The sequence below is a fragment of the Cornus florida genome, unplaced genomic scaffold (genome assembly GCF_030987335.1).
Source record: "Cornus florida cultivar Cherokee Brave unplaced genomic scaffold, ASM3098733v1 CherokeeBrave_3.0.0_Hap2_Chr11, whole genome shotgun sequence".
NCBI classification, from domain to species: Eukaryota; Viridiplantae; Streptophyta; class Magnoliopsida; order Cornales; family Cornaceae; genus Cornus; species Cornus florida.
In genome coordinates, this window is record NW_026775581.1 from 117,029,429 (window position 1) to 117,051,463 (window position 22,035).

Genomic DNA, 22,035 nt, shown 5'->3' on the forward strand with positions numbered 1-22,035 from the left:
ACTATCTTTTTAAAATTAGAGGTATTACATTCTTCCTCCCTAACAAAAGGAATTCCGTCCTCGGAATTCGCTCTTACATTTTTTCAAGATTTTAGGAAATTGCGAGCGAATGACATCCTCCCGTTCCCAAGTAGACTCAACCTCATTGTGATGACTCTACTGAACACGTACTAAAGGGATAACCTTATTACGAAGAATTTGATCCCGACGGTCGGCAATACGACATAGTGGCTCCAAATATGTTGCATCCGGCTGGAACTCAATCTCCCCAACATCGACATGCTGATACCAATCCTCATCTCGTAAAAATTTCCACAACATGGAAACATGAAACACATTATGCACATGATCCAAATTATCCGGAAGTGCCGGCCAATAAGCGACAGCTCCAACTCGATCCGTAATCATGAATGGACTGACAAACCACGGTGACAACTTCCATTTCTTCCCAAAGTGCATGCCACCTTTCATAGGCGACACTTTGAAGAGAACCTGATTCCCAACCTAAAACTGCAACGCACGAGTACGACGATCTACATAACTCTTCTGCTGACTCTGAGCGGTGCGCATGCGATCCCTATTAAGAGCAATCTTTTCAGAAGTGTCCTTAATGAACCCAAGACCCAAGAATCTGCTCTCTCTAACCTCTATCCAACAAACTGGCGATCAACATGGTCGGTCGTACAGTGCCTCAAATGGTGCCATACCAATAGTCTTCTGGAAACTATTATTATATACAAACTCCACAAGTGGAAAATAATCCTCCCAGTGGCCCTTGAAGTCAAGGACACACGAACGAAACATATCCTCTATGATCTGATGAACCCTCTCAGTCTGGCCATCAGTCTGAGGATGGTAAGCAGTGCTAAGATGCAACTCTGTGCCCAAAGCCTGCTAAAAACTCTTCCAAAATCCGTACACAAAGCTTGAATCCCTGTCCGATATAATAGACAATGGAATACCATGCAGCTTCACAATCTCTGTAATGTAAAGTCTTGCCAACTACTCCGAAGTGAAGTCAGTGCGAATAGGCAAGAAATGAGCTGATTTAGTCAATCGATACACGATGACCCAAATGGAATTGTAATCCTTGAAAGAATTAGGCAATCCCTCCATAAAATCCATAGAAATGCTCTCTGTTGGCCTAAGGATTTTATCTAAAGGTCAATATTATGTTTTGATGATTACAAACCATTAATGATGTTTAAGTACTAATGTTTTCATTGAGTGATATATAGTTGATCAATATTCAATCCTCAATGTTGAGCTAGAAGATCCATTCAAAGCATTACAAATACTCAAGCTATGGATTCAAGGAAGCCTCAAAGTTGCAAGAAATTGAAGAAAAGTTCGGACTTCAAAGATCACACAAAGCATTTCAAAGAAAGAAAGCAAGTCTTCATCAAGCCTAAACGATCATGGTCAAAAATGAAGAAAAGGGGTAGATAAGATGGTGAGAGCTTAAGATTTAATGTCAAAGGATTCTTGAATTCATTTGAAGCTCATCTCTATAGGACCATGCATATCATATATCATATGCTCCTACATCATTAGCAATAGACTTTGAACTTCAATACACATATATTTAACATATGAAGTCTTTGCTAAGAATGAGTTAGTTCAAGCTTACATAAGCTTTGAAAGAACTCAACTTAAGCTAGAAATGCTAGGACCATGCACATTAATCACAATACTTATTTTGGTCTCTAGAAAGAAAAGGAAAAGGCATTGAATTTTATATTTCATCTTTAAAGCCTTTATTGCCATAATTTGGTAAATGACTCTAGGACACAATGCACTTGAAATTTAACATCTTCATATGTCCCTAGACTCCTAGAAACAGGCCTTGAACTAAATTGAATCATTCATCAAAGTCCTAGGTGCTAGAAAAATGAATATCTCAAAAGAAGCAATTTTCAGCCTAGAAAATTTCCAGACCAGCTTGCATTCAAAGTGCCAGAACTATTTGTGTAGTTGGAATTTTTACATAAGGCCAGTGGAATTAGAAAGCTGACTTCGAGCTCTTGAGTTTAGACTCAAATTTCACCTAAAAAGGATTTGAATTGAGAGAGATATAACCATCACAAGATGACTGATTCTACTCTGCGAAAATTCTGACTAGGTTTCACTAAAATAGCCATAACCATTTCTGTGTTTAGAATTTTTGAGCAAGTCTAGTGGCATTAGAAAGCTGACTTCAAGGCAATAAATTCATACTCAAATTTCACCTCATTTGGAGTTTCATGGACTGAGTTATGTCCATTTGAAGTCATGCACTTTTTCTGTCCAATCTAATTTAGCAGCAACCTTCATGAAGCAAGAGCCACCTCTATAAGAAATAGAGCCAGCTCTCTCAAGGCTAATAGAGCCTGCTCAATGAAATTTAGAGAAGGCTCAATGGGAATTAGAGAAGGCTCAAAGAATAGAGAAGGCTCCATGAAAAATTAGAGAAGGCTCAATGAAATGGAGAAGGCTCCATGAAATAAAAGAGAAGGCTCTTTCAATTCCAGTAGGCTTTTTAAAGAAAAATTAGAGAAGGCTCAAAGAAAAGAGAGGGCTTAATTAAAAGAAAGAGAAGGCTCTTTTCCACAACTTCAGTATTTGAGAGGGCTCAATTAAAAAGAGAAGGCTCAATTAAAAGAAAAAGAGGGCTCTTTTTTGTTCCAAGTAAGCTACGAAAAATGCATCTTCAAAATAAAGAGCAGGCTCAAGTTTTTACAAGAGCAGGCTCTTTCTAATGAAAATGAACAAAGAGCAGGCTCACATTTTTACAAGAGCAGGCTCTTTCTAAAGAAAATGAACAAAGAGCAGGCTCTCTTGTTTACAGAGCAGGCTCCTTCTGGGGTTTTGAACTGCAACAGAAATATTTTCATTAATTGATCCCAACAACCTGTAACAGCTATATTGAGTCTCAAAATTCTATAAATACAGAGGGCTAGCATGCTGAATGCACCTACCATTTTTGAGAGACATTACATTGCAAGAGAGCTTTTGTTCTCATCTTCTCTTCTTCTCTCTCATTTCACGCTTATTCTATTTTTGAGAGATTATAGTAAAAGATCAAAAGGGCTTTTGCTCTTGTTTTAATCTTCATAGAGTTTCTGCTCTATTATACTACTTGAGAGAGCATTCAAGAACATTCATTCAAGTGCATCCAAGAGACCTTTTTGCTCTACCATTATACAGAGCTTTTGTTCTGCATTTTTTCCTTATCATCTCTCATACATTTCATACTTAGAGTTTGAGCTTCACTTGACTTCATATATACTCTATTGTGAGGTTTGATTTGTATCAGTTCTTGAGAGGATTTCTTGTACTACAAATTCTATCTACAAATCTGCTGTAAGACTAAGAGGAAGAGTTTCCCTTAGCAAAGAAATTGTAAGGGCTGGTGTGGCCTATGTAAAACTAAGAGAGGTGGTCTCTTAGCAAGGATATTGTAAGGATTGGTGTGACCTAAAGGAAGACTAAGAGAGGTTTTCTCTTAGCAAGGAGTTACTTCTAATCAAGGTTTGCTCTCCACCCGTAAGGAGAAGCTATATTGGATTGGGAAGTCTCAAGAGGGATCTTGAGCCGAGGAGTAGGAGTTTTCCGAACCTCGTAAAAATTGCCGTGTTATAGTTTGCAATTTCTCTTCCCTTATCTCTTTTATAATTGTGCTATAAATTATTTACTTTCATATCTTGATTTCATATGTTGATTATTGCACAAGAGGTTATATTGTTAATTAGAAATTGTATTTCTATAAATTACGAAAATTGGCCATTGACTCTATTCACCCCCCCCCTCTAGAGTCAATTCTTGAGTAACACTCTCCTATTTCCACTCCGGTATAGGTAATGGCTGTAAAGCTCCTGGTAGCCTCTGATTATTAATCTTAACCATCTGACAAGTACTACACTGAGAAACAAAAAGAGCAATGTTCCTCTTCATACCTATCCACCAAAACTGTCGCTTCATATCCTGATACATTTTGTCTCCTCCTGGATGAACTGAAAACTCAGAATGATGAGTCTCAGTCATCACATCCTTCCTCAAATCATCAGCAGAAGATACCACCAACTGTCCCTTGTACTTCAAACCTCCATCAGCCCCAATATAGTAAAATGGGACCTCCCCAGAAGTTATCTCGGCAACTTTATCAATACACTGCTGATCCGTGAGTTATACTTTCAACACCTTGTGAATAATAGAAGGTGTAACTACCATGCAAGCCATGAAAGCATCTGACAACTCATCCACCATCTTCAAAGCATTCTACTTAGTAGTGAATAGAGTAGAAAGACTAGCATCGAGTCGGCGACTAAGTGCATCCACCACCACATTCACTTTCCTTAGATGGTACTGTATAGAGAAATGATAGTCCTTTACAAACTCCAACCATCTGCGCTGTCTCATATTTAGCTCCTACTGAGTGAACAAATACTGCAGACTCTTGTGATTGTTAAATAATCTGAAGGACTCACCCAACAGATAATGCCTCCAAATACGTAAGGCAAAGACCACAACTGCCAACTCCAAATCATGTGTTGGATAATTAAGCTTATGAGGCTTAAGCTTTTGAGATCCATAGGAAATCAGTTGCTCATCCTCCATCAAAACACATCCAAGACCTTGCAAAGAAGCATCCGTGTACACAAGATACTCAATCCCGCTCTATGGAGTAAACAAAACCGGTGCAGAAGTCAACTTTGTCTTTAACTCATCAAAAGCTTTCTGACAGTGCTCATCCCACACAAACTGTACACCTCTTTTAGTCAGATGAATGAGTGGTCTTGCTATCTTGGAGAACCCCTGGATGAACCTACGATAATATCCTGCCAAACTGAGAAAACTCCGAATCTCGGTAGGTGAAGTAGGCAGTCCCCACTTAACCACTACTGAAACTTTGGCTGGATCTACTGCTATTCCCCTTTATGACACTACGTGACCCAGACTCTTCACTTCCGTCTGCTAAAATTCACACTTCTCGAACTTGGCATATAACCAGTGCTCACGAAGCGTCTGTAACATTATACGAAGATGTCTAGCATGATCGTCCTCTGACTTTGAATAAATCAAAATGTCATCTATGAATACAATGACAAATTAATCTAAGTAAGCCCGGAAAACTCTGTTCATTAAATCCATGAAAACTGCAGGTGCGTTCGTCAATCCAAACGGCATGACACGAAACTCATAAGATCTATATCTAGTGAGAAATGCTGTACTCGGAATGTCGAAGCTGATGATATCCAGACCACAGATCAATCTTAGAGAAATATGTGGCTCCCTTCAACTGATCAAAAAGATCATCAATCCTAGGTAGAGGATACTTATTCCGAATAGTCACCTTGTTCAGCTCCCTATAATCTATACACAGGCAAAGCAAACCATCTTTCTTTTCCACAAATAGTACTGCCAGGGTGAAGTACTTCTTTGAATGAAACCCTGGCTAAGTAATTGTTGAATCTGATCCCTCATCTCTTGTATCTCCATCGGTGCCATCCTGTATGGTGCCCTAGCAATAGGCGTAGTGCCTGGATCTAAATCAATTACAAAGTCAATCTCGCGACTAGGTGGCAACCCTGGAATCTCCTGAAATACATCCGAAAAGTCCTGTACAATTGGTATGCGATCCAAAGACTCAGTAACTTCCTCCTCTATTTCCTCCTCCACATAGAAAAAATAAGTGCTAATAACCCCGTTAGAACGTGGCATAGCGACGACGTACATATCTTGTCCGGGTATGGTAAAAACAACAGACCTATCATAACAATTAACTTGGGTTTGGTAGTGAGATAACCAATCCATCCCAAGTATTACATCATAAGTGTGCATGCCTAGGACCAATAGATTGGCTAGAAATCTGAGTCTACCAATATCTAGTGTCACCGGCCCATCACTCTCATGTTAAATGGCAGTATTGCCCAAAGGTGTAGAAATACACTGAGATCTATCGCATACCCTCATCATCATCCCAGATAAAGTAACAAAAGATCTAGCTACGAATGAGTGTGTAACACCCATATCAAATAATACACGACCCTGTAAATTATGAATAGGAAACTTACCCTCAACAGTCTGAAGTACCTGAACATCCTGTGGCATGGGGTTGTACACCCTACCATAATGTAACTATTGCGGTGCATATCCCTGAGTCTGTGGCAGTGTCGGTAAAGCCAGATATATTTGTCCCTGAATCCTTGGAACCTATGGAGCGGGTAAAGGTACAAGTGCCCTCTGTCCCTACTGCACATGATGTCTCTGTCCCTGTCCCGCTTTAGGACACTGCCTGGAAGTATGACTATACTCTCCATAAATGTAACAACTACCCTGGAAAGTACCAAATGGCCTCCTCTGTCGGTTAGCCGGTGGCTGACCCTGTCCTGCTTGTGGTCCCCCATTTTGCTGCATCTGAATAGGTGCCCTATTCCTGTGAGCATCTAAACCACCCTTGTGCTTCTTCCAAGGCTGCTATCCCTGGAATTTGCCCTTGTCATTCTGTCGATGTCCGTTACCGTTCCCTTTCTCAGCTGACTGATTAGCAGAGTCTCTGTCACCCCGCTTCTCACCCCGAGCCTGTCTGAAGTCTACGATTAACTGATACTGCTATAAAGCGGCATCTACCACCTGAGCATAAGTAGTGTAGGCTGGACTACCTGTAATAGCTCACTCAATAGATCGCATTAGTCCCTTAACGAAACTATTGTGCTTTTTTTCCTCTATATCCACCTTCTCTAGAGCAAATAGAGATAATCGCGTGAACTGCTGCTCATACTCTGCCACTGTCATGTTTTCCTGCTGCAGATTAAGGAACTCTATCTTCATAGCTGCCCTGACTGTGTAAGGAAAGTACAACTTATCAAAGCATGCACTGAACTGATCATAAGTCAATGATATCCTCTCCTCTGCGGTGGTAACTGACTCCTACCACTGTAGTGTATCTTTAACTAGCTTGAAAGTAGCAAGCATTTGCTTCTGAACCTCCATGCACTGAACCAGACGAAGATGTCGCTTAATATCATGTTTCCACTGGTGAGCTGATTTCGCATCGGTAGAGCATGAGAATTCAGGTGGGCTCCTCTTTATGAAAGAATTTCTAGCCTTATCCCAAGAATCCGTCTAAACCACTAACGCTGGTACAGGTGCCTGCTGAACCGGTGGTTGATTCCGAAGTGCAGTTGTTACCTCTGCTTCTATTGCCTGAGCAATGAGGTCATTGAGATGACGAGGATACTCTTGATCCATAACCTGATCTTGAACCTGCTGAACTTCCTCCTACTCGTCGCAAAACTGACCATCATCATTCTGAAACTCTGGCATTTGCTGCCCTTCCTCCATCTGCTGACGCCGTAGGAGAAACTGTTGTTGCCTACGTGCCGCTCTCCTTTGCTTGTTGTTCTATCCTCCTCTCCTAACGTTATCCATCTTTTAACATGGAAAGACAGACATCAGTACAATTTTAAACAGACCGTAAAGGAATACAATGAATCCTAAACTTAAGTTCTAATAAAAAGAATATATTATGCGGAAGTCTTAATATGAAATACCCTAGAGACACTTGAACCTGGAGTGCTCTGATACCAACTGTGATACCCCTCGGATCCGAGACATGGGTTGATTAGGCCTAAGCCCAAACCCAAGGGAATATCAAACAATTAATATTTAATAAACACAGATGACAAAAGATTTAAGAATTACAAATTAAAGCAGAAATAATTCTAAATATAAAAACCTTAAATAATAAAGATTAATAAAATCCAACTCTCCAAAACCTCCAAAAGTACAACTTGGGAATCCATTTAGTGAACCCCTAAACAAAATCCCAACTGAACATAACCAACTAAAAATAAAAGCCAAATCTAAACATGGAATGAAATCTTACATCATCGGTAGAGTGAATGACCGTCTCTGCTCAGCCCGAACAAGCCCTAGGTTTAGAACTGTCGAACACTTGAAAAATATAAGAGTGGGTCAGGCCCACGAACAAGTTCTATCCAAACTATAATCCAAACAGAGACCTAATACGCAGATATATCCTAAATATCTCAACAATATCTATCTAGTCCATACATAAATATATCCACACTAAGGAACTTTCACTGGACTACAAAGGGGTCTCAACCTGAATAGAAGGTAACATGCAATACGCACCAGAGGTGGGCATGAGTACTTAAACCTAACAGGGTACACCTCAACCGTCATAGCGATCTATGCATCCCAATGCATATACGCTCCCTAACCAACGATCCTGAGACTCAACCTCATATCATGGTACCATAATCATATTTATAAAGTCCTCCTAAAACCAGAGTATGTCAGTCTCTTGTTTATTGATTTGACATAAGACTTATAAACCAACTAGTCACACAACTTACTTAGCCAATCTGACTTAACCGTGAATAACAATTAATCCAGGTAGTCATTCAACTTACTTAATCGATCTGACTTAACCACAAATAACAATTAATCCAGATAGTCACTCAACTTACTCAGTTGATCTGACTTAAATATAAGTAAGATTTAATTTTTTACAATCCATTCCCTTATTCCAATAGGGTAGGTCTTAGCGTTTTGAGCTAAACCATCCCTAGTATGCCACCGTCCCATATCGGTGCATACAATCCTCAAAATCCATGTAAATTACAAAACATAAATAATAGTTCAACAATTTAAAGTCCAAAACCATAATCCAGATCATTGCAGAATAGTGTTTAATATTTCAGCAATTAAAATCCAAGCGTTAATCCAAGTAATTGTAGAAAAGAGTTTAATATTTCAGTAATTAAAATCCAGAGCATGTATAGATCAAATCTAATAAATAAATGACCCTATCATGTATTCAAAATAAGATTTATAATCATACTATATCCCATTAAATTATTAAAATTAAACTAAGTAATTAATTTCCTTCCATCCGTTAACAGTATGAAAAGTGGTTTAATTTTATACTGTTCGTTCCATTAAGTTAGAGGTAAAGCTTATTCAATTAGAGATCTTCATAACACCCAAAATAAAATATTAAGTTCCCCAGTAAAGTCCCAAAACAGTTTGGGAAAAACCAATTGCTCCAACAGTACCCGGCAAAAACTCCAGAACATATATACTTGAGAGAGCCTGCTCTCAAAACTGGAGAGTAGGCTCCATTGAAGCATGGAGCCTTCTCCATACACTTGGGAGCCTTCTCCATACACTTGGGAGCCTTCTCTATACACTTGGGAGCCTTCTTCATTCACTTGGGAGCCTTCTCTATTCACTTGTGAGCCTTCTCCATACACTTGGGAGCCGTTTTCTTCAAAACTGTTCATCTTCTTCGCCTCCGGTGAAGTTCAGAGCCTCCGTATTATTTTATTCAACTATCTAGGGTTCAATTTATGTCCCAGAATTTAATTATATGCAGGTGTCATACATCATCGACATGAATTAAAACCAATTTAAAAATCAACTAAATCATGATTAAAACAAGAACATGTATAAACCATTAAACCTTTTAATTCAAAGCGTTTAAATTCACTACAACCATACTTGTAAGATCAGTTTTAACATTAACTAAAACCCTGGAAACTACCTAGGCATGCACAGAACACATGCCAAAGGGAGAAAGAAATAAAAGAACTTGCCTGTGTGGTTTTGGAATCAAAACCTTGTCGCCGTCTTCCTAGGTTTTTCGACGATGTCTGATTCACTATCAATCTCTTATTGCTCAACATTCCCTTCTCCTAAGTCCGTCCTTTAATCCTCAGCCGAAACCCCGACTGTAAACTCTCTGTTTTTCTTCACAACCTCTCTTTGCTTCTCTCTATTTCTCTGTTATGTCGCTCTGCCTTCACTGTGCCGTGAATAGAGTTCTCAAACCCTAGGAAGACGTACTGTTCTATATAAATAGGCTTTAACCAAAACCTAATTCCAATTGTAATGAGAACCAGAAACCCTAACTAAACCCTAGTCGGTCCAACATGAATCACAAAAGAATTAAAACAAAACCCTAAATTACAATTAACGCATTTAACTTATTAAAACAATTTCGTCTATGAAAGAAAAATAATAATTATACAATCAATGTAACTATAGAAATCAAAATACAATTAATTAATTTAAATAAACACAATTAAGGAAAATAATTCAATTATTTAAAACAATTAATTCAAATAAACATGCAAATACACAATTAGACAATTAAAAATGCAATTAACCAATTAAAAATGTAATTAAATCATTAATTAAAATACTAGGATTATCCTTTTAAAATTAGGGGTATTACAGAACTTCTAAGGCTAAGTTTTCTAGAGTACTCATGAAATACCAAGAGTTGTTCAGGGCCATATGAACACAACCGTGAGAACCGACTTTGTATGGGAATGAACTATGTGTTTGCTATTGTCTTGGTTTACATCAATGGCTGAACAGTTCAAGACATCATGTTCATTGGTTAGCCAGTAAATCCGATAGTAATACACTAAGGAATGGTCAAGGCTAAAAGCTACTTATCCCGATGCAGTTACTTTCCAATAGTACTCTCTCTTGTGTCTGTATCTTCTTCATTTGCAATTTACACAAATTTCCATTCATGTGGGGGATTGTTGGAAATAAAGGCATTAAAAACATAAACTTTGGACGAGATTTTGAATAGATTCCGCTAAGCATTTTTTGCGGATCTATAAACGAGCGCGTTCCTCTCTGCAAGAAGATGAACGTGGTATATTTACTTTCTCAAATCCATTTTCAGGTGAATGAGAAATTAGCTCCAATGTAAGGTGTTTGATAAAGCCTAACTGGGTTTGCAAAATGTGGAAAATGCTTGTCCATCGGAAAATTATTAAAACCAATTTAAGTTTAAATAAGCCTAGTATGGGATTTGCGTTTAGTCTCAAGGACCCATGTTTTTAAGAGGGGAAAACCTAGGCAAGCTTGGGTCCAAACCAACTACCACACACGCGTGCGCCGCCTGCCCGGTCCGGGGCGGGGCTTGATTGTGAAATATGTTTAATTTTTTATTAAACAAAATTGGGTTTGTATGATTAGATTTTAATTTTATTTTTGCTGGGCTTATTAAGATGGTCGAATTGGGCCTATTTGTTGGGCTTCATAATGGATTAAAACAGTTTTGGTATTTAATTTAAATTAAAACCATAAAACAGTTTTTTATGAACCATTATGAATCAATGGTTGCACCCTTTTGCAAAATAAAGCACCTGCAGTTTTTTCTGAACCATTGTGAACCAATGGTTGCACCTATTCGAAAAAGGCACCATCTAGCCTATAAATACCCCTCCTTGGGTTCATTCCAAATCACACCAAAATTCAGGGAATTTTTCTCTTCTTCTGAATTTTCTTCTTCCTCCTTCTCTTTTTAGTCTGTGGATTCGAGCCTTAGTATTTGGGTTTGAGCCTTAGTCAGTCACTTCGAGTCCGAGTTCGAGTCAGAGAGTATTATGCCAAGCCGGTTTGCCTATTCCTTTGGTTTGAAATGCTACTACTAAAGGAAGACAAGTTGTTGTATCCTGGGAGATAGACGCCACTGAGTCCTTTAGCACCATAGCGGGGCGAATCTGTCTTAAAGACATGGAATCAAATTCTAGCCTCAACTTTTAATCAGGTTCATTTATTTTATTGTTTTATTTGATTATATTAAACTATATATTATAAAAAATTATATATTTATAGATTATTATTTTATATTTACAGATAATATTTAAATAAATAATACTATAGTATATAGTATAATTAGACCATAATTTGAATAACAGAAATATCTTATATTCTTTTCTCATGGATTGTAAAACCGGTTAACTTGAGTTAATCCAAATAAAGGAATGGATTGATCATTTGTGGAATTCAAAGATTAAATATTCTAATTAGTTTAGGCCTTTTGTTCTCTTTTAATGATGTAACCTAAAAAAGGATTCTAAAAATGCCAGTAGAAATCATTCAGTGGGATCTGCAGGCTTTATAGATCTCAGTTGAAAACACCATTTGAATCAATTGGTGAGCAGAGTTGGAGAGGAAAACGAAAAAGAGTTGATCCTAATAAGTGCTTAAATGTTGCACATTTCAGCACCTAAACTAAGGTATTTCAGTCCTTGCATCTATCTTACTTTCATGTTTTAGTCCTAATTTATGTTTATGTGTATTTTAGGGCAATAAAGCTAAAATGAGCTAAGAACGGTCCACTACAGCCTTTTGGAGTCAAGCTAGAGCATCGGGACAACATTTAGAGGGGACCAAAGATGCAGCAGTGTATCGCGTCCAGACGCCGTTCCTCACTTCCGGACGTGAGTCCTCAATACAGTTGCGTCCGGAGACGAGTCTTCAATAAAATGGCGTCCGGATGCCAAAAGCTGCGTCCGAACGCCAAGCTTCTTGGCAGCAGATTAGTTACGGGTTTGACCTATTTTGATGGCTACGGGCTTTGATTTGTTGGGCTTATTTTTGTAACCTATTGGCTCTAATAGGGTTTATATTAAATGGGAAACAAGGACCCATTGGAGGGGGATGATTATTATTTTGTTTTAATTAGTTTTGATTTAAGTTTTTCATATCACGTTCTCTCGAAAAAAAAGAGAAAAAAATGAGGGTTTCAAAAAGATTTACAGACTCTCTATCTACAATGGAAAGAAAAAGAAGAAAAAGAATGAGCCAAAAAATGGAGATGGAGCTTGTTGACACCATGATCCTCTCCTCCATGAGCTAGTTCTTCACTTAGGGCTTGGATGAGCCCTAAGTTCATGTAACCTAAACCTTTGTATTTCTTTTCTTAGGGAATTATTATGTTATAATTAGATATATGGCCTTATGATTTATTTATATATACATGCTTGATTTGACAAATTAGGGCTTGTATTGATGAATTCTTCTATTGAAATCTCCAAGTTGATTGTATGTCTATATATGATTAATTAGGGATTTTATTCTTCGTTAGATGATTAAACATTAATTCTTTCATTAATTCTATATGTAATTTGCATGTCTATGTGTGATTACTTTAGAATTATATTCTACACTAGATATTTCTTGTAGTTGTGTTTAGTGATGGCCATAGCATGATACTTATTTGATACAATTGTCAATTAATTTGATGGATAAAGGCTTAATCTTGATGGGTTGTTCTACAAATTAGCTTATTTGTCATTAGTTAATTGTAGTTAAGTAGGCAATTTGTGCTTAATTATGTTAATCCATGCTTCTAATTACAATTAATATTATCCTTTTGAATGATGTGTGCTCTTATTGGATACATTTGTGAATGTGTATGGTGGGTTATGACGTAGTCTTAAATGGGTTCTACATTTTAGTTTAATTGTCATTAGGTAGACAATTCATTCTTGATGTTGATAATCTATACTTGTAATTGTGATTTGTGATGATAATGTGACCACATCTATGATTACACTAATGATTTTTCCATTAATTGAAAGCATATAGTTAATTGCATGATCTTAGTGGTAAATCCTAACCCTAAGACTCTCTTCTTATCTTTTTAATCCTTAGTTTAATTTATTTGCATTGCAATCTATTTAATCAATTCACCAAACTCTTTTTTTTTTTTTTTTCTCTCTCTCTCTTATGCAATCTCATTAGCATTAAAATCAAGTTTAATCCCAACATGTGTTCAATTCCTTAGGACCGATCCCTTCTCACTTCATACTTGACGATATAAGTGTTAAGCGGCTTTTATATAAATTTAAAGTATGATACCCGTTTGATACTATTTCCAAAACCAAAGTGTTGTGCATTATTTTGTGCACTCGCTCGGGTCGCATCACATCCCACATTCCCACTTTTAATTTCCAAATACGCATCTTATATATGGGAACTACATGCCCCGTGTTCACTTTTACTGTTTGTCTCAATTGTCTCCATGTTTCCCAGTTTTTAGTAAATTTTTTCTTGTACAGGATGAGTCCCAGGATTTTATAAAGAGACAGCAATTGCGTGAACTAGCTCTGCTGAATTCAAATTTCAGAGAAGATAGTCCAGGTCCAAGTAGCAGTGCATCACCTTTTAACACTAGTGGAATGAAACGTCCAAACACCGGCCGCTGAAACCTAATTGCTGTCCAGTTCTTGTTTGAGATCGTCATGATTGAGTATACCTTCCAATGCACTTCAACTCGGCACAGCTACTGAGAAATGGGAAAAGAAAAAAAATTGACCAGACAGTTTTGTGGGTGAGCTTTCTGTTATCTTTTGGTTTACTTCTGAACGATAGAAAACAAAAGTGAAATGAGAAAAAAATAATAATAATAAATAAATAAAAAATCAAAGGTACAATGAACAGAAAAGTTTTAATATGATTGGCTCATGAGTTTAGGTTTTGGTTGTGTCAGTTCTTGTAAACTTCATTCATTGGATTTATTCTTGTGTTAGTAGTAAGTAGTAGCCCCAAGTAGTGTGAAATATATTGCTATTGATGCGGCATGAGGTGTTGAGCAAATGAATTGAGATTTCTAGGTTATCTGTATTATATTTTACATTCCATTGAAGATTTGAGATATTAGTCAATTTTGGATTTGATTGAGCATTTGCAGTTTTTTTTTTTCCTCCAGTGAGCAGAAATTGTGAACCATAAAGAATTTTTGACTGGTACTTGTACCCTTTTCAAAGGGATTCAAGGTTGTGATACGTACTATTGAAAGATCATCATCAAAACACAAAAACAATTAATTAACCCTCTAGGTTGATGATGAGATGAGATTGCAGGCCGTGGCCAAATCAAAGAATGAGAGACAGATGATTGTGAATTGCCAATCTGCAGAGAAAAGTGGCACAGTGGAGACCATGGATGGCCTTAATTCTATTGATATGATGAATTGAATAAAACAATCCTTGAATTGAATATTGATTGGGTACGTTATCAATATAATTAAAGCCCTCAAAGGTCTTCAATGTGTCACTTTTTGTCAAATCTTCATCGCTTAAATCTGGGACACTTCTTCAATCTCTTGATATGGTGAATTGCCAATCAAAGTAGAAACATATATAATAAGTGTCATCCAACTATATATATATATATATGAGCTAGCTTGTTAAAAAAGTACAATCGAAATTATTAAATAAAATAAATAAATAAAAATAAAAAATTCATCAAACTTAGGGCCCATTTGGCATTCACTTTGTTTTAGGCGTTTGGTTTTTTACTAAAACAAAAACAGTGTTTTTGCTATAGGAGTGTTTTGGAAAAAAATCGGAATCACATTTCGGAACAATGTTTTGCTGTGAAAATGTCCGAAACAGAAACGTGCACCGTTATAGTTTTGGGCCATGTTTAGTTGTCAAAACAAGAAAAAATATCTTTTTGGTGTTTTATTTTAGGTCACTGTTCACGAAGTATTTTAGTACTGTGTAAAATAAAATAAGGCCAGACCAAACATGCTTTTATTGCCAAAATCGACACTGTAACAGCTAAAAAAAAAAAAAAATTAGCAGGAACAAAACGCATGCCAAATGGGGCTTTAGGTAGCACTTTCTTCAACGTCGGTTTAAAATCCCATCCACTTTCAATTTTTAACACAAAACTAGCATAATATTTTTGACAAACTCCCATTAACTGTTTAATTGTTGCAAAGTGATATTATAATGATAAAAATGCTCCTTAATATAAATTATTTTTAAAATGGTGCTTGTCAATATAAGATTAAAATTAATACAAATAACTTGTTTGTGTTGTTAAGAATTATTTTTGGAAAAAAAAAAATTAATAGTGCATCTACAAGAAAATAAAAAATACTCTAGAATAATTTTCTTGAATTTTCATTTTTAAAAATAAGAACGGAAAAGAAAACCTAAAATGAAAATATAAACAAAGCTTAAATTTTCTTAAATTTATATTAAGGGGAATTTTTGTCATTATAACATCAATTTAATGGTCTTAATTTTCGTATATTTCTATTTTTTAACAAACTTAAAAGGAAAAGAAAACTTTTTAAAAAAAAAAAAAAAATTATATTAAAAGGCATTTTTGTTTGCAACATTGGGATAGTTTAAGGAGTTTTATGTCTAAAATTTTTTTATAAGAAAGTTTTGTGTCAAAAAGTGAAAATAGAAGGGGTTTTTATACAGTTTTCCCTTAATTAAACATCAACATATTTTTTTTTCTATTCTCCTTCAGCATTAGTAGTTTGTTCTTCACCTTTCACATGATCTGCAACCATTAGCTCTTTCTCAAAGATTCTTTTAAACATATCCACAATTGTCTTCTTTTCACAAGAGTATAGGTAGTTCGATTGGACAAATATAGAATGATTATATGAGTGGAAGCTTGAGTTTTACTAAGAACAATAACTTAGTAATACTTTCTAACCTTTTAAAGTAAAAGGCCGAGGTTGATCATATTTTTAAACACTTTCTCGACTATCCTCTTTTTACAAAAGCACCTATAGTTAGTTCAATGGTAGACAAATGTAAAAGGATCATGCGAGTGAAAGGCATGAGTTTAATAAGAACGGTAACTTGGTGGTACTTCCTTACCTTTAAAAGTAAAAGTTCGACGTTGATGACCCTTTTAAACACATCATCAACTATCCTCTTTTCACAAGAGCACATATAGATAGTTCGATGGTGGACAAATGTAAAAATATCATGCGAGTGGAAGGCGCGAGCTTCACTAAGAACGGTAACTTGATGATACTTCCTCACCTTTAAAATAAAATGTCGAGGTTGATGGTCCTTAGGGATATAGTGTTCTTACTGAAGAGACAAATAAATAAATAAATAAGGGCAAAATAGTTGTTAAAATAGTCATTATATTGTAGCCTTATGTGCACGTTTAAGTTAGAGAGGATGTATTTTTGTACCAGAGGAGAGTTATTTGCAAAACAATGAAATAGTTATATTTATCCGGGCCTCAAGTATAGCCTCATTTGCGTAATTAAGAGTCCAGTTGCCCCAATTAGTCGAACTTGATCCAGTCAAGGGCTGAAATTTGGCCCAAATAAAAAAGTTGTTAACACTATTATAGGAGTGGAAATGAACCAAACTATTTACGAATAATTTAATTTAGGATTGACTTGTTTAGGGTTCAAGATTTAAACAAACCAACACTCAAAATCTAGACTCGTTTAGTAAGCAACCCTCAATAACATTAAACTCAACTCGTGAATATAAAACTCGTATAAACTCTTGTATGTTTGTGAACAAAGGCTTGGCTCATGAACAAGTTTATAATCATATGCTTATGTGAGCTCGTATAGGTTGATGAATAAGTTAAAATGATCTTAAACACAAGCTCAAATCAAACTGAACGACTTTTGTAAAAAATGAGTCAAGCTTGAACTTTTTAAAATAATAATGATTTGAGCTAGAGCTCGGCCTTTTGAGTCACAATCTCAAGCTGAGCCCACAAATGAACGAACAATTTGCAATCCTGATTACAATTAGTTGTTATAAATAGAGCGTTTATTCTTCCCTTTTACTTATCTGTCTCAAAATCTTTTCGTTTTCCTACCTTTTAGTTTCTTCCGGGTCCTTTTGCCACTTCTCTTCTTCGGTGTCATTTCTTTTTGAGAAGCCCAAAGGTGAAAGGTGGATGACCTATTCATCCGGATGAGACATTGAAATACATGTAAGTTATAACTTACCGATGTTATTTGGTGAGGTCCACACCCCGTTCAAATATTATCGGATATTGAAATATAGTTTTATTTTTTTATTTTTTGGGTAAGGGTGTTTGTATACCATGATATGTATAATGGTATGCAAATATATTTTATATTAAATCTTGGAATTGAAATATATATAATCGGACGTGCATGAAATGATGAATGAAATATATTATCATACACAATATATATAATAACTCATGCAGAAAAAGAAAACATGCCATATATACAATGGCTTGATGATGGTGAATCGCAGAATATTAAGCATATATAGTCCCTTGTCATGCCATTTATATAAATTTTAATCTGAATACCAATTGTTGAAAAATCATTATCAGAACACAAACCAATTATATAAATTTTATCACTCAGGGACACCAAGTCAATTCATTAGGAAAAAAAAAGGGTAAATTTTTTCAAAATCTTACTTTTCCACCTCAAACAATTACTTCTTATAAACACGTGTAAGTGCATAAAACATTATGTTTGTCGTGCATATCATACCCCTTCACCTGCATAAACACGCTAAAATATCAATTTTACACAAATAAGTACTACAGACACTTTATATTTTAAATGTACCAAAAAGTTAATACCACCATAAAAAGGTTAATTCATCGCTTAAACAAATAAGCTGAGTCCGGCTCCAAGGGCATACGGCATGGATTCGAAAGGTAAGTCTTTGAAGTTTTGCTTTCGAACCGCACTCCTCACTTAAATAGTACATGTATTGTGAGGCTAATACACATCCTCGAAAAAAAAAAATTAAAAAAAAATGTCCAAAAGTTCTATCCAATCTAAATACCTCCATTTCTCCCCCAACAAAGCTAATTTTAATTTGTATTGTCCTTATATGTCATGGTACGGTGTCAAAAATAGATTATCAATTTTTTTTTTTTTATATTATCATCTCCATTGTATATGTTGATGTGTCTTGTCTTAATTGGAAGGGAAAATTTTTGCCCCCACATCCATCATTTGCTGGTTATATGCTCATCATTATTAATGATCAAATATATGTAGAGAAGACAATACACAACAATAAAATGATTAATATGGGAAACTCATAAATTAAAGGGTAAATTTATTTTGAAAAAATCAAGAGGCAAAAACTTTAAAATCACAAATTGAAACAGTAAGCAGTCCAACAACCCATCATTATTTTTAGTCATATGACTCATATTACATAATAATTATTATAATAACCCAAAAAAACTATTAATTTTATTTTATGTGGGACAGAATTATGAACAATTCTACAAGACCATTTTTTACTAGAATTGAGTGTTGTTGTTGTTGTTGGCCTTTAATTTTTTTTTTTTTTTTTTTTTTTTTTTTTTTTTGTAAACAACTCATTGGAAAAAAACTCACTAACTTTTGCTTGTGGGTCATGTTGGTTTCGGCTGTCGTATAGGAAGACTGATGATTATTTCTGGATTTTTGTTCAAAGCCTTAACAAAGTCGGAATGCTCTAATATTTATGTTTAGTAATTTTTATTAATTAGGTATCGCATTATATTTTTTTTTCTTATTTCTATGATTAGTTTCCTTATGTTTTTAGTTTCCTTCTAGTGTTTCGTTTTCTTTATTATAAAAATACATGTTGCAAGAGCATAATTTAACTTTTAATTGATAATATTTCAATTACTTTGTAATTTTTATTCAGCTCTGTGGATTCAAAGTTACCCTACTTTGTGAATTCATAACTTTCGTACATCAATTAGTATCAGACACTTGATTTAGCACCCTGGGCTAATAACGATTGCTTAATTTTGTAGCACCCACTTTGTCGACAACGATCCTAGAGTGTGCTCCCTTGGATAGTCATGCATATTGAAGAACGGTTCATAGCAACGGGTTTTGGGACTGGTGGGAACCAGGTTCGTGGTTCAGTTCCAGTTCACGTTGATGATGTGTCTCACAGCCAACCGAACATAGGTTGTGTTATTTGTATATCCATGTAGGCCTCCAACGTATGTGGATTATTCCGATGATAAAGAGTTTGGATTCAGTGATCGAGGTAGATGCAACCGTCGTGAATTTCAAGTAAAACTTGATCTACTTAATTTCAAGGGAATTTCATTATTGAAGATCTCTTGGACTAACCTGAAGAAGTTGAATAATTTTTTTATGTACCTGAAAATAAACAAGTTCTGCTTGTGTGCTTCAATTTGGTGGGAACAAATATAGTTTTATCGAATGAGACAAGGATCACAACTTATTCAGTTGTGATATAAGATTAAACGATTGTACATAACTAAATTTTTACTACCAAATTATGAGAAGTTAATGTTCCAAAATTTTAGAATTGTCGAAAAAAGAGTCTATTTGTCAAAAAAAATTCAAAAAAGATACCATTACCAAGGATAATAATAATTTTGTTTCCATGCTTCAACAAAATTTTTATTTTCTTTGATGCCACTATCTTTTTTGTAAATTTTTTTTGTTTGACTTTTTGACCGATGGACTCTCTTTTCGACAATTCTGATATTTTTGAAACATCAACTCCTCATAATTTAGTAGTAAAAAAATTAGTCATTAACAATCGTTCACTTATATCATGATCTACTAGGTTGTGATCCTTGCCTCCTTTGATAAAATTGTACTTGTTAGAACACCGTTTAAGGTTGAAGGCAACTAGTGAGACTTACTTATTTTCAGGAACATAAAAAATACTAAAAAAATTATTCAACTTCTTCAAGTTAGTCCTAGAATATTAAAAATAATTAGATCAAGTTTTACTTGAAATTCACGACTACTGCGTCAACACTAAATCCGAACTCCTAATATTTTGAATAATTATCGAAATAATTCGCATAAGCTAGGCCTACATGGATAAACACGCACATAGTCCATATTCGGTTGATTGCGAGACACATCATTAGTGTGAACTCAAACTGAATCAAAAATCCTGATTGCCATCAATTCCAAAATCTGTTACTGTTCCACCCATTCTTTGTACACCTCCTATTGCTCAATTTACACTTAAAGCCACCGTATATTCCTCAAATGTTTTTACTGCTAGAGCTGGCGTAATTGTAATAATTTTCTTTTTATCTATTTTAATGAAAGCTTTCTTGTCTTGGGAAAAAAAAAAAAAAAAAGCACGCCGACAATTAATTGTAGTTGGTACTACCGGATAAAATTATACATGAACTGTATATACTCCGAGGGAAAAGAAAAACTTTAATTACTTACTCTAAGCGGTTATCAATATTGAAAAAGGGCATCTTCTTCTTCTTCGCTTTCATTTCCCCCTTGTTTTCTCTCTTTCGTTTCTCTCTCTAAAAATTCTTCTAGCTCAAACACATATAGAATTTTCCTTAATCGTTAAAAATCCCAAATTCTAAAAATTGAGTAATATTTTTCGTAATTACTTACTACGTCGATGCAGTTTCCTTAATCGTCAGGTCAACCATGAGTCGAATAGTCTTTGAGCACAGGACTGCCCAACGCAACTACTTCGTCTATTGTTCCACGATTGCTTTATTGAGGTTTGATGTTATTTTTTCTCTTTATTTCAATTGGGTTTTACCATTATTGATCCAGACTTTGAGAAGGCTTTTTGCCCTTTTTTCAATTGTTCTTTTGTTTTGTGTATAATCATTTTTTTGGGCACCTTCTATTGCTCGGTATGCATTTTAATGTAAAGTCACAGTATATTCCTCAAATGTTTTTTTTTTTTTTTTTTTTTTGAGAAGATAAGGATAACTTATATTGAGAACTGAAATATTTACCTGAGTTAGAGTGACTGGCCCACAAACTGGGGACAGCCCACTTACAGAAACATTTTACAACCCAAAAAATAACAAGTCCAATAATAAAGCCGAGTACAGCAACAAAGACAATATTAGTCTAAGATGATACGACTATGCTTGTCCAAGGCATACCTACTTTCGGTGTAAAGCAAAAGGGTAGGAAACCACAATTCTTGCGATCAGGGGGCTCCGGAGGAGGTTTGATGAACGCTGGCAGATCCCATTCAGGTTTCAGCCTTCTCGCACATGGTGAGTCTTTAACTGAAGTAGTTAGCAGCTTTTGCCTAACAAGATCAGCAATCTGTTTGAAGATTGTGACTTAATTATTTTTCTAATTTTTGAAGATTCGATCATTACGCTCTTGCCAGATCCTGTTGACTGCAGTGGATAACACAAGCTTGTTGACAGAATTATTCAAGTTTTTGCTTGACCAGCGAATCGACACTTGATCAACCAAATCACTCCACCGAGTAGTAAAGGAACGGGCGAAGAACAGTAATCACGGGTTTCATCAACGAGACTGCAAAGATGACGTACTCTGGAGCCCGTGTAGTGCCTCATGCTTGCTTTGTCGATGGTGGAGAGTCTTTTTTGTGCTGCGAGCCACAAGGTAAATTTGCATCTTGGGATGGAGAGGTTGTCCAGACCAGGTGCTGCCAAATTTTTGGGTGGCTGTGTGCCTCGAGCCATGTAATTGTG